We start from the raw sequence: 27711 nt of genomic DNA on the forward strand, positions 1-27711 counted from the left end.
CCTTTATAGGACCCCTAGTCAGTGAAGCCCCGCCCCCTAATCAGGGCTCAGCTTCCCTCCCAGCACAAAGCCCCTCCAAGCCTCTACACATACAGATACTACCAATACAAAAACACACACAAATACCTTCTTCTCCAACAGAACTCCCACTCAAACTCCCCTGTTTACAGCTCTGTTTGCTAGCTCCTGTGCCGCTGCCTGACTGGCTGGTACCTTTATAGGACCCCTAGTCAGTGAAGCCCCGCCCCCTAATCAGGGCTCAGCTTCTCTCCCAGCACAAAGCCCCTACACATACAGATACTACCAATACAAAACCAAACACACACAAATACCGTCTCCTCCAACAGAACTCCCACTCAAACTCCCCTCTTTACAGCTCTGTTTCCTAGCTCCTGTGCCACTTCAGCTGTCTGTGCCGCTGCCTGACTGGCTGCTCCCTTTCTAGGACCCCTAATCAGTGAAGCCCCGCCCCCTAATCAGGGCTCAGCTTCTCTCCCAGCACAAAGCCACTCCAAGCCTCTGCACATACAGATACTACCAATACAAAACCAAACACACACAAATTCCTTCTCCTCCAACAGAACTCCCACTCAAACTCCCCTGTTTACAGCTCCGTTTGCTAGCTCCTGTTCCGCTGCAGCTGTCTGTGCCGCTGCCTGACTGCCTGCTACCTTTATAGGACGCCTAGTCAGTGAAGCCCCGCCCCCTAATCAGGGCTCAGCTTCTCTCCCAGCACAAAGCCCCTTCAAACCTCTACACATACAGATACTACCAATACAATACCAAACACACACAAATACCTTCTCCTCCCACAGAACTCCCACTCAAACTCCCCTGTTTAAAGCTCTGTTTGCTAGCTCCTTTGCCGCTTCCTGACTGGCTGCTACCTTTATAGGACCCCTAGTCAGGGAAGCCCCGCCCCCTAATCAGGGCTCAGCTTCTCTCCAAGCACAAAGCCCCGCCAAACCAATACACATACAGATATTACCAATACAAAACCAAACACACAAAAATACCTTCTTCTCCAACAGAACTCCCACTCAAACTCCCCTGTTTACAGTTCTGTTTTCTAGCTCCTGTGCCGCTGCAGCTGTCTGTGCCGATGCCTGACTGGCTGCTACCTTTATAGGACCCCTAGTCAGTGAAGCCCCGCCCCCTAATCAGGGCTCAGCTTCCCTCCCAGCACAAAGCCCCTCCAAGCCTCTACACATACAGATACTACCAATACAAAAACACACACAAATACCTTCTCCTCCAACAGAACTCCCACTCAAACTCCCCTGTTTACAGCTCTGTTTGCTAGCTCCTGTGCCGCTGCCTGACTGGCTGGTACCTTTATAGGACCCCTAGTCAGTGAAGCCCCGCCCCCTAATCAGGGCTCAGCTTCTCTCCCAGCACAAAGCCCCTACACATACAGATACTACCAATACAAAACCAAACACACACAAATACCGTCTCCTCCAACAGAACTCCCACTCAAACTCCCCTCTTTACAGCTCTGTTTGCTAGCTCCTGTGCCACTGCAGCTGTCTGTGCCGCTGCCTGACTGGCTGCTCCCTTTCTAGGACCCCTAATCAGTGAAGCCCCGCCCCCTAATCAGGGCTCAGCTTCCCTCCCAGCACAAAGCCCCTCCAAGCCTCTGCACATACAGATACTACCAATACAAAACCAAACACACACAAATACCTTCTCCTCCAACAGAACTCCCACTCAAACTCCCCTGTTTACAGCTCTGTTTGCTAGCTCCTTTGCCGCTGCCTGACTGGCTGCTACCTTTATAGGACCCCTAGTCAGGGAAGCCCCGCCCCCTAATCAGGGCTCAGCTTCTCTCCCAGCACAAAGCCCCTGCACATACAGATACTGACAATACAAATCCAAACACAGACAAATACCTTCTCCTCCAACAGAACTCCCACTCAAATTCCCCTGTTTACAGTTCTGTTTGCTAGCTCCTGTGCCGCTGCAGCTGTCTGTGCCGCTGCCTGACTGGCTGCTACCATTATAGGACCCCTAGTCAGTGAAGCCCCGCCCCCGAATCAGGGCTCAGCTTCTCTCCCAGCACAAAGCCCCTTCAAACCTCTACACATACAGATACTACCAATACAAAACCGAACACACACAAATATCATCTCCTCCAAGAGAACTCCCACTCAAACTCCCCTGTTTACAGCTCTGTTTGCTAGCTACTGTGCCGCTGCAGTTGTCTTAGTCGCTGCCTGACTGGCTGCTACCTTTATAGGACCCCTAGTCAGTCAAGCCCCGCCCCCTAATCAGGGCTCAGCTTCTCTCCCAGCACAAAGCCCCTCCAAGCCTCTACACATACAGATACTACCAATACAAAACCAAACACACACAAATTCCTTCTCCTCCAACAGAACTCCCACTCAAACTCCCCTGTTTACAGCTCCGTTTGCTAGCTCCTGTTCCGCTGCAGCTGTCTGTGCCGCTGCCTGACTGCCTGCTACCTTTATAGGACGCCTAGTCAGTGAAGCCCCGCCCCCTAATCAGGGCTCAGCTTCTCTCCCAGCACAAAGCCCCTTCAAACCTCTACACATACAGATACTACCAATACAAAACCAAACACACACAAATACCTTCTCCTCCCACAGAACTCCCACTCAAACTCCCCTGTTTAAAGCTCTGTTTGCTAGCTCCTTTGCCGCTTCCTGACTGGCTGCTACCTTTATAGGACCCCTAGTCAGGGAAGCCCCGCCCCCTAATCAGGGCTCAGCTTCTCTCCAAGCACAAAGCCCCGCCAAACCAATACACATACAGATAATACCAATACAAAACCAAACACACAAAAATACCATCTCCTCCAACAGAACTCCCAGTCAAACTCCCCTGTTTACAGCTCTGTTTGCTAGTTCCTGTGCCGCTGCCTGACTGGCTGCTACCTTTACAGGACCCCTAGTTAGTGAAGCCCCGCCCCCTAATCAGGGCTCAGCTTCTCTCCCAGCACAAAGCCCCTGCACATACAGATACTGACAATACAAATCCAAACACACACAAATACCTTCTCCTCCAACAGAACTCCCACTCAAATTCCCCTGTTTACAGCTCTGTTTGCTAGCTCCTGTGCCGCTGCAGCTGTCTGTGCCGATGCCTGACTGGCTGCTACCTTTATAGGATCCCTAGTCAGTGAAGCCCCGCCCCCTAATCAGGGCTCAGCTTCCCTCCCAGCACAAAGCCCCTCCAAGCCTCTACACATACAGATACTACCAATACAAAACCAAACACACACTAATACCTTCTCCTCCAACAGAACTCCCACTCAAACTCCCCTGTTTACAGCTCTGTTTGCTAGCTCCTGTGCTGCTGCAGCTGTCTGTTCTGCTGCCTGACTGGCTGCTACCTTTATAGGACCCCTAGTCAGGGAAGCCCCGCCCCCTAATCAGGGCTCAGCTTCTCTCCCAGCACAAAGCCCCTGCACATACAGATACTGACAATACAAAACCAAACACACACAAATACCTTCTCCTCCAACAGAACTCCCAGTCAAACTCCCCTGTTTACAGCTCTGTTTGCTAGCTCCTGTGCCGCTGCTGCTGTCTGTGCCGCTGCCTGACTGGATGCTACCTTTACAGGACCCCTAGTCAGTGAAGCCCCGCCCCCTAATCAGGGCTCAGCTTCTCTCCCAGCACAAAGCTCCTCCAAGCCTCTACACATACAGATACTACCAATACAAAAACACACACAAATACCTTCTCCTCCAACAGAACTCCGACTCAAACTCCCCTGTTCACAGCTCTGTTTGCTAGCTCCGGTGCCGCTGCCTGACTGGCTGCTACCTTTATAGGACCCCTAGTCAGTGAAGCCCCGCCCCCTAATCAGGGCTCAGCTTCTCTCCCACCACAAAGCCCCTCCAAGCCTCTACACATACAGATACTACCAATACAAAAACACACACAAATACCTTCTCCTCCAACAGAACTCCCACTCAAACTCCCCTGTTCACAGCTCTGTTTGCTAGCGCCTGTGCCACTGCAGCTGTCAGTGCCGCTGCCTGACTGGCTGCTCCCTTTATAGGACCCCTAGTCAGTGAAGCCCCGCCCCCTAATCAGGGCCCAGCTGATCTCCCAGCACAAAGCCCCTCCAAGCCTCTACACATACAGATAATACCAATACAAAAACACACACAAATACCTTCTCCTCCAACAGAACTCCCACTCAAACTCCCCTGTTTACAGGTCTGTTTGCTAGCTCCTGTGCCGCTGTCTGACTGGCTGCTACCTTTATAGGACCCCTAGTCAGTGAAGCCCCGCCCCCTAATCAGGGCTCAGCTTCTCTCCCAGCACAAAGCCCGTACACATACAGATACTACCAATACAAAACCAAACATACACAAATACCTTCTCCTCCAACAGAACTCCCACTCAAACTCCCCTGTTTACCGCTCTGTTTGCTAGCTCCTGTGCCGCTGCAGCTGTCTTTTCCGCTGCCTGACTGGCTGCTACCCTTATAGGACCCCTAGTCAGTGATGCCCCGCCCCCTAATAAGGGCCCAGCTTCTCTCCCAGCACAAAGCCCCTCCAAGCCTCTACACATACATATAATACCAATACAAAAAAACACACAAATACTTTCTCCTCCAACAGAACTCCCACTCAAACTCCCCTGTTTACAGCTCTGTTTGCTAGCTCCTGTGCCGCTGCCTGACTGGCTGCTACCGTTATAGGACCCCTAGTCAGTGAAGTCCCACCCCCTAATCAGGGCTCAGCTTCTCTCCCAGCACAAAGCCCCTTCAAACCTCTACACATACAGATACTACCAATACAAAAACACACACAAATACCTTCTCCTCCAACAGAACTCCCACTCAAACTCCCCTGTTTACAGCTCTGTTTGCTAGCTCCTGTGCCGCTGCAGCTGTCTGTGCCACTGCCTGACTGGCTGCTCCCTTTTTGGACTCCTAGTCAGTGAATCCCCGCCCCCTAATCAGGGCTCAGCTTCTCTCCCAGCACAAAGCCCCTACATATACAGATACTACCAATACAAAACCAAACACACACAAATACAATCTCCTCCAACAGAACACCCACTCAAACTCCCCTGTTCACAGCTCTGTTTGCTAGCTCCTGTGCCGCTGCCTGACTGGCTGCTACCTTTATAGAAACCCTAGTCAGTGATGCCCCGCCCCCTAATCAGGGCTCAGCTTCTCTCCGAGCACAAAGCCCCTACACATACAGATACTACCAATACAAAACCAAACACACACAAATACCTTCTCCTCTAACAGAACTCCCACTCAAACTCTCCTGTTTACAGCTTTGTTTGCTAGCTCCTGTGCCGCTGCTGCTGTCTGTGCCGCTGCCTGACTGGCTCCTACCTTTATAGGACCCCTATTCAGTGAAGCCCCGCCCCCTAATCATTGCTCAGCTTCTCTCCCACCACAAAGCCCCTCAAAGCGTCTACACATACAGATACCACCAATACAAAAACACACACAAATACCTTCTCCTCCAACAGAACTCCCACTCAAACTCCCCTGTTCACAGCTCTGTTTGCTAGCTCCGGTGCCGCTGCCTGACTGGCTGCTACCTTTATAGGACCCCTAGTCAGTGAAGCCCCGCCCCCTAATCAGGGCTCAGCTTCTCTCCCAGCACAAAGCCCCTCAAAGCGTCTACACATACAGATACTACCAATACAAAAACACACACAAATACCTTCTCCTCCAACAGAACTCCCACTCAAACTCCCCTGTTCACAGCTCTGTTTGCTAGCGCCTGTGCCACTGCAGCTGTCAGTGCCGCTGCCTGACTGGCTGCTCCCTTTATAGGACCCCTAGTCAGTGAAGCCCCGCCCCCTAATCAGGGCCCAGCTGATCTCCCAGCACAAAGCCCCTCCAAGCCTCTACACATACAGATAATACCAATACAAAAACACACACAAATACCTTCTCCTCCAACAGAACTCCCACTCAAACTCCCCTGTTTACAGCTCCGTTTGCTAGCTCCTGTTCCGCTGCAGCTGTCTGTGCCGCTGCCTGACTGCCTGCTACCTTTATAGGACGCCTAGTCAGTGAAGCCCCACCCCCTAATCAGGGCTCAGCTTCTCTCCCAGCACAAAGCCCCTTCAAACCTCTACACATACAGATACTACCAATACAAAACCAAACACACACAAATACCTTCTCCTCCCACAGAACTCCCACTCAAACTCCCCTGTTTAAAGCTCTGTTTGCTAGCTCCTTTGCCGCTTCCTGACTGGCTGCTACCTTTATAGGACCCCTAGTCAGTGAAGCCCCGCCCCCTAATCAGGGCTCAGCTTCCCTCCCAGCACAAAGCCCCTCCAAGCCTCTACACATACAGATACTACCAATACAAAAACACACACAAATACCTTCTTCTCCAACAGAACTCCCACTCAAACTCCCCTGTTTACAGCTCTGTTTGCTAGCTCCTGTGCCGCTGCCTGACTGGCTGGTACCTTTATAGGACCCCTAGTCAGTGAAGCCCCGCCCCCTAATCAGGGCTCAGCTTCTCTCCCAGCACAAAGCCCCTACACATACAGATACTACCAATACAAAACCAAACACACACAAATACCGTCTCCTCCAACAGAACTCCCACTCAAACTCCCCTCTTTACAGCTCTGTTTCCTAGCTCCTGTGCCACTTCAGCTGTCTGTGCCGCTGCCTGACTGGCTGCTCCCTTTCTAGGACCCCTAATCAGTGAAGCCCCGCCCCCTAATCAGGGCTCAGCTTCTCTCCCAGCACAAAGCCACTCCAAGCCTCTGCACATACAGATACTACCAATACAAAACCAAACACACACAAATTCCTTCTCCTCCAACAGAACTCCCACTCAAACTCCCCTGTTTACAGCTCCGTTTGCTAGCTCCTGTTCCGCTGCAGCTGTCTGTGCCGCTGCCTGACTGCCTGCTACCTTTATAGGACGCCTAGTCAGTGAAGCCCCGCCCCCTAATCAGGGCTCAGCTTCTCTCCCAGCACAAAGCCCCTTCAAACCTCTACACATACAGATACTACCAATACAATACCAAACACACACAAATACCTTCTCCTCCCACAGAACTCCCACTCAAACTCCCCTGTTTAAAGCTCTGTTTGCTAGCTCCTTTGCCGCTTCCTGACTGGCTGCTACCTTTATAGGACCCCTAGTCAGGGAAGCCCCGCCCCCTAATCAGGGCTCAGCTTCTCTCCAAGCACAAAGCCCCGCCAAACCAATACACATACAGATATTACCAATACAAAACCAAACACACAAAAATACCTTCTTCTCCAACAGAACTCCCACTCAAACTCCCCTGTTTACAGTTCTGTTTTCTAGCTCCTGTGCCGCTGCAGCTGTCTGTGCCGATGCCTGACTGGCTGCTACCTTTATAGGACCCCTAGTCAGTGAAGCCCCGCCCCCTAATCAGGGCTCAGCTTCCCTCCCAGCACAAAGCCCCTCCAAGCCTCTACACATACAGATACTACCAATACAAAAACACACACAAATACCTTCTCCTCCAACAGAACTCCCACTCAAACTCCCCTGTTTACAGCTCTGTTTGCTAGCTCCTGTGCCGCTGCCTGACTGGCTGGTACCTTTATAGGACCCCTAGTCAGTGAAGCCCCGCCCCCTAATCAGGGCTCAGCTTCTCTCCCAGCACAAAGCCCCTACACATACAGATACTACCAATACAAAACCAAACACACACAAATACCGTCTCCTCCAACAGAACTCCCACTCAAACTCCCCTCTTTACAGCTCTGTTTGCTAGCTCCTGTGCCACTGCAGCTGTCTGTGCCGCTGCCTGACTGGCTGCTCCCTTTCTAGGACCCCTAATCAGTGAAGCCCCGCCCCCTAATCAGGGCTCAGCTTCCCTCCCAGCACAAAGCCCCTCCAAGCCTCTGCACATACAGATACTACCAATACAAAACCAAACACACACAAATACCTTCTCCTCCAACAGAACTCCCACTCAAACTCCCCTGTTTACAGCTCTGTTTGCTAGCTCCTTTGCCGCTGCCTGACTGGCTGCTACCTTTATAGGACCCCTAGTCAGGGAAGCCCCGCCCCCTAATCAGGGCTCAGCTTCTCTCCCAGCACAAAGCCCCTGCACATACAGATACTGACAATACAAATCCAAACACAGACAAATACCTTCTCCTCCAACAGAACTCCCACTCAAATTCCCCTGTTTACAGTTCTGTTTGCTAGCTCCTGTGCCGCTGCAGCTGTCTGTGCCGCTGCCTGACTGGCTGCTACCATTATAGGACCCCTAGTCAGTGAAGCCCCGCCCCCGAATCAGGGCTCAGCTTCTCTCCCAGCACAAAGCCCCTTCAAACCTCTACACATACAGATACTACCAATACAAAACCGAACACACACAAATATCATCTCCTCCAAGAGAACTCCCACTCAAACTCCCCTGTTTACAGCTCTGTTTGCTAGCTACTGTGCCGCTGCAGTTGTCTTAGTCGCTGCCTGACTGGCTGCTACCTTTATAGGACCCCTAGTCAGTCAAGCCCCGCCCCCTAATCAGGGCTCAGCTTCTCTCCCAGCACAAAGCCCCTCCAAGCCTCTACACATACAGATACTACCAATACAAAACCAAACACACACAAATTCCTTCTCCTCCAACAGAACTCCCACTCAAACTCCCCTGTTTACAGCTCCGTTTGCTAGCTCCTGTTCCGCTGCAGCTGTCTGTGCCGCTGCCTGACTGCCTGCTACCTTTATAGGACGCCTAGTCAGTGAAGCCCCGCCCCCTAATCAGGGCTCAGCTTCTCTCCCAGCACAAAGCCCCTTCAAACCTCTACACATACAGATACTACCAATACAAAACCAAACACACACAAATACCTTCTCCTCCCACAGAACTCCCACTCAAACTCCCCTGTTTAAAGCTCTGTTTGCTAGCTCCTTTGCCGCTTCCTGACTGGCTGCTACCTTTATAGGACCCCTAGTCAGGGAAGCCCCGCCCCCTAATCAGGGCTCAGCTTCTCTCCAAGCACAAAGCCCCGCCAAACCAATACACATACAGATAATACCAATACAAAACCAAACACACAAAAATACCATCTCCTCCAACAGAACTCCCAGTCAAACTCCCCTGTTTACAGCTCTGTTTGCTAGTTCCTGTGCCGCTGCCTGACTGGCTGCTACCTTTACAGGACCCCTAGTTAGTGAAGCCCCGCCCCCTAATCAGGGCTCAGCTTCTCTCCCAGCACAAAGCCCCTGCACATACAGATACTGACAATACAAATCCAAACACACACAAATACCTTCTCCTCCAACAGAACTCCCACTCAAATTCCCCTGTTTACAGCTCTGTTTGCTAGCTCCTGTGCCGCTGCAGCTGTCTGTGCCGATGCCTGACTGGCTGCTACCTTTATAGGATCCCTAGTCAGTGAAGCCCCGCCCCCTAATCAGGGCTCAGCTTCCCTCCCAGCACAAAGCCCCTCCAAGCCTCTACACATACAGATACTACCAATACAAAACCAAACACACACTAATACCTTCTCCTCCAACAGAACTCCCACTCAAACTCCCCTGTTTACAGCTCTGTTTGCTAGCTCCTGTGCTGCTGCAGCTGTCTGTTCTGCTGCCTGACTGGCTGCTACCTTTATAGGACCCCTAGTCAGGGAAGCCCCGCCCCCTAATCAGGGCTCAGCTTCTCTCCCAGCACAAAGCCCCTGCACATACAGATACTGACAATACAAAACCAAACACACACAAATACCTTCTCCTCCAACAGAACTCCCAGTCAAACTCCCCTGTTTACAGCTCTGTTTGCTAGCTCCTGTGCCGCTGCTGCTGTCTGTGCCGCTGCCTGACTGGATGCTACCTTTACAGGACCCCTAGTCAGTGAAGCCCCGCCCCCTAATCAGGGCTCAGCTTCTCTCCCAGCACAAAGCTCCTCCAAGCCTCTACACATACAGATACTACCAATACAAAAACACACACAAATACCTTCTCCTCCAACAGAACTCCGACTCAAACTCCCCTGTTCACAGCTCTGTTTGCTAGCTCCGGTGCCGCTGCCTGACTGGCTGCTACCTTTATAGGACCCCTAGTCAGTGAAGCCCCGCCCCCTAATCAGGGCTCAGCTTCTCTCCCACCACAAAGCCCCTCCAAGCCTCTACACATACAGATACTACCAATACAAAAACACACACAAATACCTTCTCCTCCAACAGAACTCCCACTCAAACTCCCCTGTTCACAGCTCTGTTTGCTAGCGCCTGTGCCACTGCAGCTGTCAGTGCCGCTGCCTGACTGGCTGCTCCCTTTATAGGACCCCTAGTCAGTGAAGCCCCGCCCCCTAATCAGGGCCCAGCTGATCTCCCAGCACAAAGCCCCTCCAAGCCTCTACACATACAGATAATACCAATACAAAAACACACACAAATACCTTCTCCTCCAACAGAACTCCCACTCAAACTCCCCTGTTTACAGGTCTGTTTGCTAGCTCCTGTGCCGCTGTCTGACTGGCTGCTACCTTTATAGGACCCCTAGTCAGTGAAGCCCCGCCCCCTAATCAGGGCTCAGCTTCTCTCCCAGCACAAAGCCCGTACACATACAGATACTACCAATACAAAACCAAACATACACAAATACCTTCTCCTCCAACAGAACTCCCACTCAAACTCCCCTGTTTACCGCTCTGTTTGCTAGCTCCTGTGCCGCTGCAGCTGTCTTTTCCGCTGCCTGACTGGCTGCTACCCTTATAGGACCCCTAGTCAGTGATGCCCCGCCCCCTAATAAGGGCCCAGCTTCTCTCCCAGCACAAAGCCCCTCCAAGCCTCTACACATACATATAATACCAATACAAAAAAACACACAAATACTTTCTCCTCCAACAGAACTCCCACTCAAACTCCCCTGTTTACAGCTCTGTTTGCTAGCTCCTGTGCCGCTGCCTGACTGGCTGCTACCGTTATAGGACCCCTAGTCAGTGAAGTCCCACCCCCTAATCAGGGCTCAGCTTCTCTCCCAGCACAAAGCCCCTTCAAACCTCTACACATACAGATACTACCAATACAAAAACACACACAAATACCTTCTCCTCCAACAGAACTCCCACTCAAACTCCCCTGTTTACAGCTCTGTTTGCTAGCTCCTGTGCCGCTGCAGCTGTCTGTGCCACTGCCTGACTGGCTGCTCCCTTTTTGGACTCCTAGTCAGTGAATCCCCGCCCCCTAATCAGGGCTCAGCTTCTCTCCCAGCACAAAGCCCCTACATATACAGATACTACCAATACAAAACCAAACACACACAAATACAATCTCCTCCAACAGAACACCCACTCAAACTCCCCTGTTCACAGCTCTGTTTGCTAGCTCCTGTGCCGCTGCCTGACTGGCTGCTACCTTTATAGAAACCCTAGTCAGTGATGCCCCGCCCCCTAATCAGGGCTCAGCTTCTCTCCGAGCACAAAGCCCCTACACATACAGATACTACCAATACAAAACCAAACACACACAAATACCTTCTCCTCTAACAGAACTCCCACTCAAACTCTCCTGTTTACAGCTTTGTTTGCTAGCTCCTGTGCCGCTGCTGCTGTCTGTGCCGCTGCCTGACTGGCTCCTACCTTTATAGGACCCCTATTCAGTGAAGCCCCGCCCCCTAATCATTGCTCAGCTTCTCTCCCACCACAAAGCCCCTCAAAGCGTCTACACATACAGATACCACCAATACAAAAACACACACAAATACCTTCTCCTCCAACAGAACTCCCACTCAAACTCCCCTGTTCACAGCTCTGTTTGCTAGCTCCGGTGCCGCTGCCTGACTGGCTGCTACCTTTATAGGACCCCTAGTCAGTGAAGCCCCGCCCCCTAATCAGGGCTCAGCTTCTCTCCCAGCACAAAGCCCCTCAAAGCGTCTACACATACAGATACTACCAATACAAAAACACACACAAATACCTTCTCCTCCAACAGAACTCCCACTCAAACTCCCCTGTTCACAGCTCTGTTTGCTAGCGCCTGTGCCACTGCAGCTGTCAGTGCCGCTGCCTGACTGGCTGCTCCCTTTATAGGACCCCTAGTCAGTGAAGCCCCGCCCCCTAATCAGGGCCCAGCTGATCTCCCAGCACAAAGCCCCTCCAAGCCTCTACACATACAGATAATACCAATACAAAAACACACACAAATACCTTCTCCTCCAACAGAACTCCCACTCAAACTCCCCTGTTTACAGCTCCGTTTGCTAGCTCCTGTTCCGCTGCAGCTGTCTGTGCCGCTGCCTGACTGCCTGCTACCTTTATAGGACGCCTAGTCAGTGAAGCCCCACCCCCTAATCAGGGCTCAGCTTCTCTCCCAGCACAAAGCCCCTTCAAACCTCTACACATACAGATACTACCAATACAAAACCAAACACACACAAATACCTTCTCCTCCCACAGAACTCCCACTCAAACTCCCCTGTTTAAAGCTCTGTTTGCTAGCTCCTTTGCCGCTTCCTGACTGGCTGCTACCTTTATAGGACCCCTAGTCAGTGAAGCCCCGCCCCCTAATCAGGGCTCAGCTTCCCTCCCAGCACAAAGCCCCTCCAAGCCTCTACACATACAGATACTACCAATACAAAAACACACACAAATACCTTCTTCTCCAACAGAACTCCCACTCAAACTCCCCTGTTTACAGCTCTGTTTGCTAGCTCCTGTGCCGCTGCCTGACTGGCTGGTACCTTTATAGGACCCCTAGTCAGTGAAGCCCCGCCCCCTAATCAGGGCTCAGCTTCTCTCCCAGCACAAAGCCCCTACACATACAGATACTACCAATACAAAACCAAACACACACAAATACCGTCTCCTCCAACAGAACTCCCACTCAAACTCCCCTCTTTACAGCTCTGTTTCCTAGCTCCTGTGCCACTTCAGCTGTCTGTGCCGCTGCCTGACTGGCTGCTCCCTTTCTAGGACCCCTAATCAGTGAAGCCCCGCCCCCTAATCAGGGCTCAGCTTCTCTCCCAGCACAAAGCCACTCCAAGCCTCTGCACATACAGATACTACCAATACAAAACCAAACACACACAAATTCCTTCTCCTCCAACAGAACTCCCACTCAAACTCCCCTGTTTACAGCTCCGTTTGCTAGCTCCTGTTCCGCTGCAGCTGTCTGTGCCGCTGCCTGACTGCCTGCTACCTTTATAGGACGCCTAGTCAGTGAAGCCCCGCCCCCTAATCAGGGCTCAGCTTCTCTCCCAGCACAAAGCCCCTTCAAACCTCTACACATACAGATACTACCAATACAATACCAAACACACACAAATACCTTCTCCTCCCACAGAACTCCCACTCAAACTCCCCTGTTTAAAGCTCTGTTTGCTAGCTCCTTTGCCGCTTCCTGACTGGCTGCTACCTTTATAGGACCCCTAGTCAGGGAAGCCCCGCCCCCTAATCAGGGCTCAGCTTCTCTCCAAGCACAAAGCCCCGCCAAACCAATACACATACAGATATTACCAATACAAAACCAAACACACAAAAATACCTTCTTCTCCAACAGAACTCCCACTCAAACTCCCCTGTTTACAGTTCTGTTTTCTAGCTCCTGTGCCGCTGCAGCTGTCTGTGCCGATGCCTGACTGGCTGCTACCTTTATAGGACCCCTAGTCAGTGAAGCCCCGCCCCCTAATCAGGGCTCAGCTTCCCTCCCAGCACAAAGCCCCTCCAAGCCTCTACACATACAGATACTACCAATACAAAAACACACACAAATACCTTCTCCTCCAACAGAACTCCCACTCAAACTCCCCTGTTTACAGCTCTGTTTGCTAGCTCCTGTGCCGCTGCCTGACTGGCTGGTACCTTTATAGGACCCCTAGTCAGTGAAGCCCCGCCCCCTAATCAGGGCTCAGCTTCTCTCCCAGCACAAAGCCCCTACACATACAGATACTACCAATACAAAACCAAACACACACAAATACCGTCTCCTCCAACAGAACTCCCACTCAAACTCCCCTCTTTACAGCTCTGTTTGCTAGCTCCTGTGCCACTGCAGCTGTCTGTGCCGCTGCCTGACTGGCTGCTCCCTTTCTAGGACCCCTAATCAGTGAAGCCCCGCCCCCTAATCAGGGCTCAGCTTCCCTCCCAGCACAAAGCCCCTCCAAGCCTCTGCACATACAGATACTACCAATACAAAACCAAACACACACAAATACCTTCTCCTCCAACAGAACTCCCACTCAAACTCCCCTGTTTACAGCTCTGTTTGCTAGCTCCTTTGCCGCTGCCTGACTGGCTGCTACCTTTATAGGACCCCTAGTCAGGGAAGCCCCGCCCCCTAATCAGGGCTCAGCTTCTCTCCCAGCACAAAGCCCCTGCACATACAGATACTGACAATACAAATCCAAACACAGACAAATACCTTCTCCTCCAACAGAACTCCCACTCAAATTCCCCTGTTTACAGTTCTGTTTGCTAGCTCCTGTGCCGCTGCAGCTGTCTGTGCCGCTGCCTGACTGGCTGCTACCATTATAGGACCCCTAGTCAGTGAAGCCCCGCCCCCGAATCAGGGCTCAGCTTCTCTCCCAGCACAAAGCCCCTTCAAACCTCTACACATACAGATACTACCAATACAAAACCGAACACACACAAATATCATCTCCTCCAAGAGAACTCCCACTCAAACTCCCCTGTTTACAGCTCTGTTTGCTAGCTACTGTGCCGCTGCAGTTGTCTTAGTCGCTGCCTGACTGGCTGCTACCTTTATAGGACCCCTAGTCAGTCAAGCCCCGCCCCCTAATCAGGGCTCAGCTTCTCTCCCAGCACAAAGCCCCTCCAAGCCTCTACACATACAGATACTACCAATACAAAACCAAACACACACAAATTCCTTCTCCTCCAACAGAACTCCCACTCAAACTCCCCTGTTTACAGCTCCGTTTGCTAGCTCCTGTTCCGCTGCAGCTGTCTGTGCCGCTGCCTGACTGCCTGCTACCTTTATAGGACGCCTAGTCAGTGAAGCCCCGCCCCCTAATCAGGGCTCAGCTTCTCTCCCAGCACAAAGCCCCTTCAAACCTCTACACATACAGATACTACCAATACAAAACCAAACACACACAAATACCTTCTCCTCCCACAGAACTCCCACTCAAACTCCCCTGTTTAAAGCTCTGTTTGCTAGCTCCTTTGCCGCTTCCTGACTGGCTGCTACCTTTATAGGACCCCTAGTCAGGGAAGCCCCGCCCCCTAATCAGGGCTCAGCTTCTCTCCAAGCACAAAGCCCCGCCAAACCAATACACATACAGATAATACCAATACAAAACCAAACACACAAAAATACCATCTCCTCCAACAGAACTCCCAGTCAAACTCCCCTGTTTACAGCTCTGTTTGCTAGTTCCTGTGCCGCTGCCTGACTGGCTGCTACCTTTACAGGACCCCTAGTTAGTGAAGCCCCGCCCCCTAATCAGGGCTCAGCTTCTCTCCCAGCACAAAGCCCCTGCACATACAGATACTGACAATACAAATCCAAACACACACAAATACCTTCTCCTCCAACAGAACTCCCACTCAAATTCCCCTGTTTACAGCTCTGTTTGCTAGCTCCTGTGCCGCTGCAGCTGTCTGTGCCGATGCCTGACTGGCTGCTACCTTTATAGGATCCCTAGTCAGTGAAGCCCCGCCCCCTAATCAGGGCTCAGCTTCCCTCCCAGCACAAAGCCCCTCCAAGCCTCTACACATACAGATACTACCAATACAAAACCAAACACACACTAATACCTTCTCCTCCAACAGAACTCCCACTCAAACTCCCCTGTTTACAGCTCTGTTTGCTAGCTCCTGTGCTGCTGCAGCTGTCTGTTCTGCTGCCTGACTGGCTGCTACCTTTATAGGACCCCTAGTCAGGGAAGCCCCGCCCCCTAATCAGGGCTCAGCTTCTCTCCCAGCACAAAGCCCCTGCACATACAGATACTGACAATACAAAACCAAACACACACAAATACCTTCTCCTCCAACAGAACTCCCAGTCAAACTCCCCTGTTTACAGCTCTGTTTGCTAGCTCCTGTGCCGCTGCTGCTGTCTGTGCCGCTGCCTGACTGGATGCTACCTTTACAGGACCCCTAGTCAGTGAAGCCCCGCCCCCTAATCAGGGCTCAGCTTCTCTCCCAGCACAAAGCTCCTCCAAGCCTCTACACATACAGATACTACCAATACAAAAACACACACAAATACCTTCTCCTCCAACAGAACTCCGACTCAAACTCCCCTGTTCACAGCTCTGTTTGCTAGCTCCGGTGCCGCTGCCTGACTGGCTGCTACCTTTATAGGACCCCTAGTCAGTGAAGCCCCGCCCCCTAATCAGGGCTCAGCTTCTCTCCCACCACAAAGCCCCTCCAAGCCTCTACACATACAGATACTACCAATACAAAAACACACACAAATACCTTCTCCTCCAACAGAACTCCCACTCAAACTCCCCTGTTCACAGCTCTGTTTGCTAGCGCCTGTGCCACTGCAGCTGTCAGTGCCGCTGCCTGACTGGCTGCTCCCTTTATAGGACCCCTAGTCAGTGAAGCCCCGCCCCCTAATCAGGGCCCAGCTGATCTCCCAGCACAAAGCCCCTCCAAGCCTCTACACATACAGATAATACCAATACAAAAACACACACAAATACCTTCTCCTCCAACAGAACTCCCACTCAAACTCCCCTGTTTACAGGTCTGTTTGCTAGCTCCTGTGCCGCTGTCTGACTGGCTGCTACCTTTATAGGACCCCTAGTCAGTGAAGCCCCGCCCCCTAATCAGGGCTCAGCTTCTCTCCCAGCACAAAGCCCGTACACATACAGATACTACCAATACAAAACCAAACATACACAAATACCTTCTCCTCCAACAGAACTCCCACTCAAACTCCCCTGTTTACCGCTCTGTTTGCTAGCTCCTGTGCCGCTGCAGCTGTCTTTTCCGCTGCCTGACTGGCTGCTACCCTTATAGGACCCCTAGTCAGTGATGCCCCGCCCCCTAATAAGGGCCCAGCTTCTCTCCCAGCACAAAGCCCCTCCAAGCCTCTACACATACATATAATACCAATACAAAAAAACACACAAATACTTTCTCCTCCAACAGAACTCCCACTCAAACTCCCCTGTTTACAGCTCTGTTTGCTAGCTCCTGTGCCGCTGCCTGACTGGCTGCTACCGTTATAGGACCCCTAGTCAGTGAAGTCCCACCCCCTAATCAGGGCTCAGCTTCTCTCCCAGCACAAAGCCCCTTCAAACCTCTACACATACAGATACTACCAATACAAAAACACACACAAATACCTTCTCCTCCAACAGAACTCCCACTCAAACTCCCCTGTTTACAGCTCTGTTTGCTAGCTCCTGTGCCGCTGCAGCTGTCTGTGCCACTGCCTGACTGGCTGCTCCCTTTTTGGACTCCTAGTCAGTGAATCCCCGCCCCCTAATCAGGGCTCAGCTTCTCTCCCAGCACAAAGCCCCTACATATACAGATACTACCAATACAAAACCAAACACACACAAATACAATCTCCTCCAACAGAACACCCACTCAAACTCCCCTGTTCACAGCTCTGTTTGCTAGCTCCTGTGCCGCTGCCTGACTGGCTGCTACCTTTATAGAAACCCTAGTCAGTGATGCCCCGCCCCCTAATCAGGGCTCAGCTTCTCTCCGAGCACAAAGCCCCTACACATACAGATACTACCAATACAAAACCAAACACACACAAATACCTTCTCCTCTAACAGAACTCCCACTCAAACTCTCCTGTTTACAGCTTTGTTTGCTAGCTCCTGTGCCGCTGCTGCTGTCTGTGCCGCTGCCTGACTGGCTCCTACCTTTATAGGACCCCTATTCAGTGAAGCCCCGCCCCCTAATCATTGCTCAGCTTCTCTCCCACCACAAAGCCCCTCAAAGCGTCTACACATACAGATACCACCAATACAAAAACACACACAAATACCTTCTCCTCCAACAGAACTCCCACTCAAACTCCCCTGTTCACAGCTCTGTTTGCTAGCTCCGGTGCCGCTGCCTGACTGGCTGCTACCTTTATAGGACCCCTAGTCAGTGAAGCCCCGCCCCCTAATCAGGGCTCAGCTTCTCTCCCAGCACAAAGCCCCTCAAAGCGTCTACACATACAGATACTACCAATACAAAAACACACACAAATACCTTCTCCTCCAACAGAACTCCCACTCAAACTCCCCTGTTCACAGCTCTGTTTGCTAGCGCCTGTGCCACTGCAGCTGTCAGTGCCGCTGCCTGACTGGCTGCTCCCTTTATAGGACCCCTAGTCAGTGAAGCCCCGCCCCCTAATCAGGGCCCAGCTGATCTCCCAGCACAAAGCCCCTCCAAGCCTCTACACATACAGATAATACCAATACAAAAACACACACAAATACCTTCTCCTCCAACAGAACTCCCACTCAAACTCCCCTGTTTACAGGTCTGTTTGCTAGCTCCTGTGCCGCTGTCTGACTGGCTGCTACCTTTATAGGACCCCTAGTCAGTGAAGCCCCGCCCCCTGATCAGGGCTCAGCTTCTCTCCCAGCACAAAGCCCGTACACATACAGATACTGCCAATACAAAACCAAACACACACAAATACCTTCTCCTCCAACAGAACTCCCACTCAAACTCCCATGTTTACAGCTCTGTTTGCTAGCTCCTGTGCCGCTGCAGCTGTCTGTGCCGCTGCCTGACTGGCTGCTACCTTCATAGGACCCCTAGTCAGTGAAGCCCCGCCCCCTAATCAGGGCTCAGCTTCTCTCCCAGCACAAAGCCCCTACACATACAGGTACTACCAATCCAAACCAAACACACACAAATACCTTCTCCTCCAACAGAACTCAACCTCAAACTCCCCTGCTTACAGCTCTGTTTGCTATCTCCTGTGCCGCTGTCTGACTGGCTCCTACCTTTATAGGACCCCTAGTCAGTGAAGCCCCGCCCCCTGATCAGGGCTCAGCTTCTCTCCCAGCACAAAGCCCCTCCAAGCCTCTACAAATACAGATACTACCAATACAAAAACACACAAAAATACCTTCTCCTCCAACAGAACTCCCACTCCAACTCCCCTGTTTACAGCTCTCTGTGCTAGCTCCTGTGCCACTGCAGCTGTCTGTGCTGCTACCTTTATAGGACCCCTAGTCAGTGAAGCCTCGCCCCCTAATCAGAACTCAGCTTCTCTCCCAGCACAAAGCCTCTCCAAGCCTCTACACATACAGAAACTACCAATACAAAACCAAACACACACACAAATACATTCTCCTCCAACAGAACTCCCACTCAAACTCCCCTGTTTACAGCTCTGTTTGCTAGCTCCTGTGCCGCTGCAGCTGTCTGTGCCGCTACCTTTATAGGACCCCTAGTCAGTGAAGCCCCGCCTCCTAATCAGGGCTCAGCTTCTCTCCAAGCACAAAGCCCCGCCAAGCCTCTACACATACAGATACTACCAATACAAAACCAAACACACACACAAATACCTTCTCCTCCAACAGAACTCCCACTCAAACTCCCCTGTTTACAGGTCTGTTTGCTAGCTCCTGTGCCGCTGTCTGACTGGCTGCTACCTTTATAGGACCCCTAGTCAGTGAAGCCCCGCCCCCTGATCAGGGCTCAGCTTCTCTCCCAGCACAAAGCCCGTACACATACAGATACTACCAATACAAAACCAAACATACACAAATACCTTCTCCTCCAACACAACTCCGATGTTTACAGCTCTGTTTGCTAGCTCCTGTGCCGCTGCAGCTGTCTGTGCCGCTGCCTGACTGGCTGCTACCTTCATAGGACCCCTAGTCAGTGAAGCCCCGCCCCCTAATCAGGGCTCAGCTTCTCTCCCAGCACAAAGCCCCTACAAGCCTCTACACATACAGGTACTACCAATCCAAACCAAGCACAAACAAATACCTTCTCCTCCAACAGAACTCCCACTCAAACTCCCCTGTTTACAGCTCTGTTTGCTAGCTCCTGTGCCGCTGCCTGACTGACTGCTACCTTTATAGGACCCCTAGTCAGTGAAGCCCCGCCCCATAATCAGGGCTCAGCTTCTCTCCCAGCACAATGCCCCTCCAAGCCTCTACACATACAAATACCACCAATACAAAACCAAACACACACACGAATACGTTCTCCTCCAACAGAACTCCCACTCAAACTCCCCTGTTTACAGCTCTGTTTGCTAGGTCCTGTGCCGCTGCACCTGTCTGTGCTGCTACCTTTATAGGACCCCTAGTCAGTGAAGCCCCGCCCCCTAATCAGGACTCAGCTTCTCTCCCAGCACAAAGCCCCTACACATACGGATACTACCAATACAAAACCAAACACACACGAATACCTTCTCCTCCAACAGAACTCCCACTCAAACTCCCCTGTTTACAGCTCTGTTTGCCAGCTCCTGTGCCGCTGAAGCTGTCTGTGCCGCTGCCTGACAGGCTGCTACCTTTATAGGAGCCCTAGTCAGTGAAGCCCCGCCTTCTAATCAGGGCTCAGCTTCTCTCCCAGCACGAAGCCCCTCCAAGCCTCTACACATACAGATACTACCAATACAAAACCAAACACACACGAATACCTTCTCCTCAACATAACTCACACTCCAACTCCCCTGTTTACACCTCTGTTTGCTGGCTCCTGTGCCGCTGCCTGTCTGGCTGCTCCCTTTATAGGACCCCTAGTCAGTGAAGCCCCGCCCCCTAATGAGGGCTCAGCTTCTCTCCCAGCACAAAGCCCCTACAAGCCTCTACACATACAGATACCACCAATACAAAACCAAACACACACAAATACCTTCTCCTCCAATAGAACTCCCACTCAAACTCCCCTTTTTAAAGCTCTGTTTGCTAGCTCCTGTGCCGCTGCAGCTGTCTGTGCTGCTGCCTGACTGGCTGCTACCTTCATAGGACCCCTAGTCAGTGAAGCCCCGCCCCCTAATCAGGGCTCAGCTTCTCTCCCACCACAAAGCCCCTACAAGCCTCTACACATACAGGTACTACCAATCCAAACCAAGCACAAACAAATACCTTCTCCTCCAACAGAACTCCCACTCAAACTCCCCTGTTTACAGCTCTGTTTGCTAGCTCCTGTGCCGCTGCCTGACTGACTGCTACCTTTATAGGACCCCTAGTCAGTGAAGCCCCGCCCCCTAATCAGGGCTCAGCTTCTCTCCCAGCACAATGCCCCTCCAAGCCTCTACACATACAAATACCACCAATACAAAACCAAACACACACACGAATACCTTCTCCTCCAACAGAACTCCCACTCAAACTCCCCTGTTTACAGCTCTGTTTGCCAGCTCCTGTGCCGCTGAAGCTGTCTGTGCCGCTGCCTGACAGGCTGCTACCTTTATAGGAGCCCTAGTCAGTGAAGCCCCGCCTTCTAATCAGGGCTCAGCTTCTCTCCCAGCACGAAGCCCCTCCAAGCCTCTACACATACAGATACTACCAATACAAAACCAAACACACACGAATACCTTCTCCTCAACAGAACTCACACTCCAACTCCCCTGTTTACACCTCTGTTTGCTGGCTCCTGTGCCGCTGCCTGTCTGGCTGCTCCCTTTATAGGACCCCTAGTCAGTGAAGCCCCGCCCCCTAATGAGGGCTCAGCTTCTCTCCCAGCACAAAGCCCCTACAAGCCTCTACACATACAGATACCACCAATACAAAACCAAACACACACGAATACCTTCTCCTCAACAGAACTCACACTCCAACTCCCCTGTTTACACCTCTGTTTGCTGGCTCCTGTGCCGCTGCCTGACTGGCTGCTACCTTCATAGGACACCTAGTCAGGGAAGCCCCGACCCCTAATCAGGGCTCAGCTTCTTTCCCAGCACAAAGCCCCTACACATACAGATACCACCAATACAAAACGAAACCCACACAAATACCTTCTCCTCCAATAGAACTCCCACTCAAACTCCCCTGTTTACAGCTCTGTTTGCTAGCTCCTGTGTCACTGCAGCTGTCTGTGCCGCTGCCTGACAGGCTGCTACCTTTATAGGACCCCTAGTCAGTGAAGCCCCGCCTTCTAATCAGGGCTAGGCTTCTCTCCCATCACAAAGCCCCTGCAAATACAGATACTACCAATACAAAACCAAACACACACACAAATACCTTCTCCTCCAACAGAACTCCCACTCAAACTCCCCTGTTTACTGCCCTGTTTGCTAGCTCCTGTTCCGCTGCAGCTGTCTGTGCCGCTGCCTGACTGGCTGCTACCTTCATAGGACACCTAGTCAGTGAAGCCCCGCCCCCTAATCAGGGCTCAGCTTCTCTCCCAGCACAAAGCCCCTACACATACGGATACTACCAATACAAAACCAAACACACACACAAATACCTTCTCCTCCAACACAACTCCCCTGTTTACAGCTCTGTTTGCTAGCTCCTGTGCCACTGCAGCTGTCTGTGCCGCTGCCTGACTGGCTGCTACCTTTATAGGACCCCTAGTCAGTGAAGCCCCGTCCCCTAATCAGGGCTCAGCTTCTCTCCCAGCACAAAGCCCCTCCAAGCCTCTACACATACAGATACTACCAATACAAAACCAAACACACACACAAATACCTTCTCCTCCAACACAACTCCCCTGTTCACAGCACTGTTTGCTAGCTCCTGTGCCGCTGCCTGACTGGCTGCTACCTTTATAGGACCCCTAGTCAGTGAAGCCCCGCCCCCTAATCAGGGCTCAGCTTCTCTCCAAGCACAAAGGCCCGCCAAACCAATACACATACAGATACTACCAATAAAAAACCAAACACACACAAGTACCATCTCCTCCAACAGAACTCCCACTCAAACTCCCCTGTTTACAGCTCTGTTTGCTAGCTCCTGTGCCGCTGCAGCTGTCTGTGTCGCTTCCTGACTGGCTGCTCCCTTTATAGGACCCCTAGTCAGTGAAGCCCCGCCCCCTAATCAGGGCTCAGCTTCTCTCCCAGCACAAAGCCCCTACACATACAGGTACTACCAATCCAAACCAAACACACACAAATACCTTCTCCTCCAACAGAACTCCCACTCAAACTCCCCTGTTTACAGCTCTGTTTGCTAGCTCCTGTGCCGCTGCAGCTGTCTGTGCCGTTGCCTGACTGGCTGATACCTTCATAGGACCCCTAGTCAGTGAAGCCCCGCCCCCTAATCAGGGCTCCGCTTCTCTCCCAGCACAAGCCCCTACACATACAGATACCACCAATACAAAACCAAACACACACAAATACCTTCTCCTCCAACAGAACTCCCACTCAAACTCCCCTGTTTACACCTCTGTTTGCTAGGTCCTGTGCCACTGCACCTGTTTGTGCTGCTACCTTTATAGGACCCGTAGTCAGTGAAGCCCCGCCCCCTAATCAGGGCTCAGCTTCTCTCCCAGCACAAAGCCCCTACACATACAGATACTACCAATACAAAATCAAACACACGAATACCTTCTCCTCCAACTGAACTCCCATTAAAACTCCCCTGTTTACAGCTCTGTTTGCTAGCTCCTGTGCCGCTGCAGCTTTCTGTGCCGCTGCCTGACTGGCTGCTCCCTTTATAGGACCCCTAGTCAGTGAAGCCCCGCCCCCTAATCAGGGCTCAGCTTCTCTCCCAGCACAAAGCCTCTCCAAGCCTCTACACATACAGAAACTACCAATACAAAACCAAAAATAAACACACACAAATACCTTCTCCTCCAACAGAACTCACACTCAAACTCCCCTGTTTACAGCTTCTTTTGCTAGCTCCTCTGCCGCTGCAGCTGTCTGTGCCGCTGCCTGACTGGCTGCTCCCTTTATAGGACCCCTAGTCAGTGAAGCCCCGCCCCCTAATCAGGGCTCAGCTTCTCTCCCAGCACAATGCCCCTCCAAGCCTCTACACATACAGAAACTACCAATACAAAACCAAACACACACACAAATACCTTCTCCTCCAACAGAACTCCCACTCAAACTCCCCTGTTTACAGCTCTGTTTGCTAGCTCCTGTGCCTCTGCCTGACTGGCTGCTCCCTTTATAGGACCCCAAGTCAGTGAAGCCCCGCCCCTAATCAGGGCTCAGCTTCTCTCCCAGCACAAAGCCCCTACAAGCCTCTACACATACAGATACCACCAATACAGAACGAAACACACATACAAATACCTTCTTCTCCAACAGAACTCCCACTCAAACTCCCCTGTTTACAGCTCTGTTTGGTAGCTCCTGTGCCACTGCAGCTGTCTGTGCCGCTGCCTGACTCGCTGCTACCTTCATAGGTCCCCTAGTCAGTGAAGCCCCGCCCCCTAATCAGGGCTCAGCTTCTCTCCCAGCACAAAGCCCCTTCAAGCCTCTACACATACAGATACTACCAATACAAAAACACACACAAATATCTTCTCCTCCAACAGAACTCCCACTCAAACTCCCCTGTTTACAGCTCTGTTTGCTAGCTCCTGTGCCGCTGCCTGACTGGCTGCTACCTTTATAGGACCCCTAGTCAGTGAAGCCCCGCCCCCAAACCAGGGCTCAGCTTCTCTCCCAGCACAAAGCCCCTACACATACAGATACTACCAATACAAAACCAAACACACACAAATACCATCTCCTCCAACAGAACTCCCACTCAAACTCCCCTGTTTAGAGCTCTGTTTGCTAGCTCCTGTGCCGCTGCAGCTCTCTGTGCTGCTGCCTGACTGGCTGCTCCCTTTACAGGACCCCTCGTCAGTGAAGCCCCGCCCCCTAATCAGGGCTCAGCTTCTCTCCCAGCACAAAGCCCGTACACATACAGACACTGCCAATACAAAACCGAACACACACAAATACCTTCTCCTCCAACAGAACTCCCACTCAAACTCCCCTGTTTACAGCGCTGTTTGCTAGCTCCTGTGCCGCTGCCTGACTGGCTGCTACCTTTATAGGACCCCTAGTCAGTGAAGCCCCGCCCCCTAATCAGGGCTCAGCTTCTCTCCCAGCACAAAGCCCGTACACTTACCGATACTACCAATACAAAACCGAACACACACAAATACCTTCTCCTCCAATAGAACTCCCACTCAAACTCCCCTGTTTACAGGTCTGTTTGCTAGCTCCTGTGCCGCTGCCTGACTGGCTCCTACCTTTATAGTACCCCTAGTCAGTGAAGCCCCGCCCCCTGATCATTGCTCAGCTTCTCTCCCAGCACAAAGCCCCTCCAAGCCTCTACATATACAGATACTACCAATACAAAAAAATACACAAATACCTTCTCCTCCAACAGAACTCCAACTCAAACTCCCCTGTTTACAGCTCTGTTTGCTAGCTCCTGTGCCACTGCAGCTGTCTGTGCCGCTGCCTGACTGGCTGCTCCCTTTCTAGGACCCCTAGTCAGTGAATCCCCGCCCCCTAATCAGGGCCCAGCTTCTCTCCCATCACAAAGCCCCTCCAAGCCTCTACACATACACATAATACCAATACAAAAACACACACAAATACCTTCTCCTCCAACAGAACTCCCACTCAAACTCCCCTGTTTACAGCTCTGTTTGCTAGCTCCTGTGCCGCTGCCTGACTGGCTGGTACCTTTATAGGGCCCTAGTCAGTGAAGCCCCGCCCCCTAATCAGGGCTCAGCTTCTCTCCCAGCACAAAGCCCCTCCAAGCCTCTACACATACAGATACTACCAGTACAAAACCAAACACACACAAATACCTTCTCCTCCAACAGAACTCCCACTCAAACTCCCCTGCTTACAGCTCTGTTTGCTAGCTCCTGTGCCGCTGTCTGACTGGCTGCTACCTTTATAGGACCCCTAGTCAGTGAAGCTCCGCCCCCTAATCAGGGCTCAGCTTCTCTCCAAGCACAAAGCCCCGCCAAACCCCTACACATACAGATACTACCAATACAAAACCAAACACACACAAATACCTTCTCCTCCAACAGAACTCCCACTCAAACTCCCCTGTTTACAGCTCTGTTTGCTAGCTCCTGTGCTGCTGCAGCTGTCTGTGACGCTGCCTGACTGGCTGCTACCTTTATAGGACCCCTAGTCAGTGAAGCCCCGCCCCCTAATCAGGGCTCAGCTTCTCTCCCAGCACAAAGCCCCTACACATACAGATACTACCAATACAAAACCAAACACACACAAATACCTCCTCCTCCAACAGAACGCCCACTCAAACTCCCCTGTTTACAGCTCTGTTTGCTAGCGCCTGTGCCACTGCAGCTGTCTGTGCCGCTGCCTGACTGGCTGCTGCCTTTATAGGACCCCTAGTCAGTGAAGCCCCGCCCTCTAATCAGGGCCCAGCTTCTCTCCCAGCACAAAGCCCCTCCAAGCCTCTACACATACAGATACTACCAATACAAAACCAAACACACACAAATACCTTCTCCTCCAACAGAACTCCCACTCAAACTCCCCTGTTTACAGGTCTGTTTGCTAGCTCCTGTGCCGCTGCCTGACTGGCTGCTACCTTTATAGGACCCCTAGTCAGGGAAGCCCCGCCCCCTAATCAGGGCTCAGCTTCTCTCCCAGCACAAGCCCCTACACATACAGATACTACCAATACAAAACCAAACACACACAAATACCTTATCCTCCAACAGAACTCCCACTCAAACTCCCCTCTTTACAGCTCTGTTTGCTAGCTAATGTGCGACTGCAGCTGTCTGTGCCGCTGCCTGACTGGCTGCTCCCTTTCTAGGACCCCTAATCAGTGAAGCCCCGCCCCCTAATCAGGGCCCAGCTTTTCTCCCATCACAAAGCCCCTCCAAGCCTCTACACATACAGATCATACCTATACAAAAACACACACAAATACCTTCTCCTCCAACAGAACTCCCACTCAAACTCCCCTGTTTACAGCTCTGTTTGCTAGCTCCTGTGCCGCTGCAGCTGTCTTTTCCGCTGCCTGCTTGCCTGCTACATTTATAGGACCCCTAGTCAGTGAAGCCCCGCCCCCTAATCAGGGCTCAGCTTCTCTCCAAGCACAAAGCCCCGCCAAACCCCTACACATACAGATACTTCCAATAAAAAACCAAACACACACAAATACCATCTCCTCCAACAGAACTCCCACTCAAACTCCCCTGTTTACAGCTCTGTTTGCTAGCTCCTGTGCCGCTGCAGCTGTCTGTGCCGCTGCCTGACTGGCTACCACCTTTACGGGACCCCTCGTCAGTGAAGCCCCGCCCCCTAATCAGGGCTCAGCTTCTCTCCCAGCACAAAGCCCCTCCAAGCCTCTACACATACAGATACTACCAATACAAAACCAAACACACACAAATATCTTCTCCTCCAACAGAACTCCCACTCAAACTCCCCTGCTTACAGGTCTGTTTGCTAGCTCCTGTGCCGCTGCAGCTGTCTGTGCCGCTGCCTGACTGGCTGCTACCTTTATAGGACCCCTAGTCAGTGAAGCCCCGCCCCCTAATCAGGGCTCAGCTTCTCTCCCAGCACAAAGCCCCTCCAAGCCTCTACACATACAGATAATACCAATACAAAAACACACACAAATACCTTCTTCTCCAACAGAACTCCCACTCAAACTCCCCTGTTTACAGCTCTGTTTGCTAGCTCCTGTGCCGCTGCCTGACTGGCTGGTACCTTTATAGGACCCCTAGTCAGTGAAGCCCCGCCCCCTGATCAGGGCACAGCTTCTCTCCCAGCACAAAGCCCCTTCAAACCTCTACACATACAGATACTACCAATACAAAAACACACACAAATACCTTCTCCTCCAACAGAACTCCCACTCAAACTCTCCTCTTTACAGCTCTGTTTGCTAGCTCCTGTGCCACTGCAGCTGTCTGTGCCGCTGCCTGACTGGCTGCTCCCTTTATAGGACCCCTAGTCAGT

This window comes from Lepidochelys olivacea (genome assembly GCF_965140295.1).
Source record: "Lepidochelys olivacea isolate rLepOli2 genome assembly, chromosome: 26".
Taxonomy (NCBI): Eukaryota; Metazoa; Chordata; order Testudines; family Cheloniidae; genus Lepidochelys; species Lepidochelys olivacea.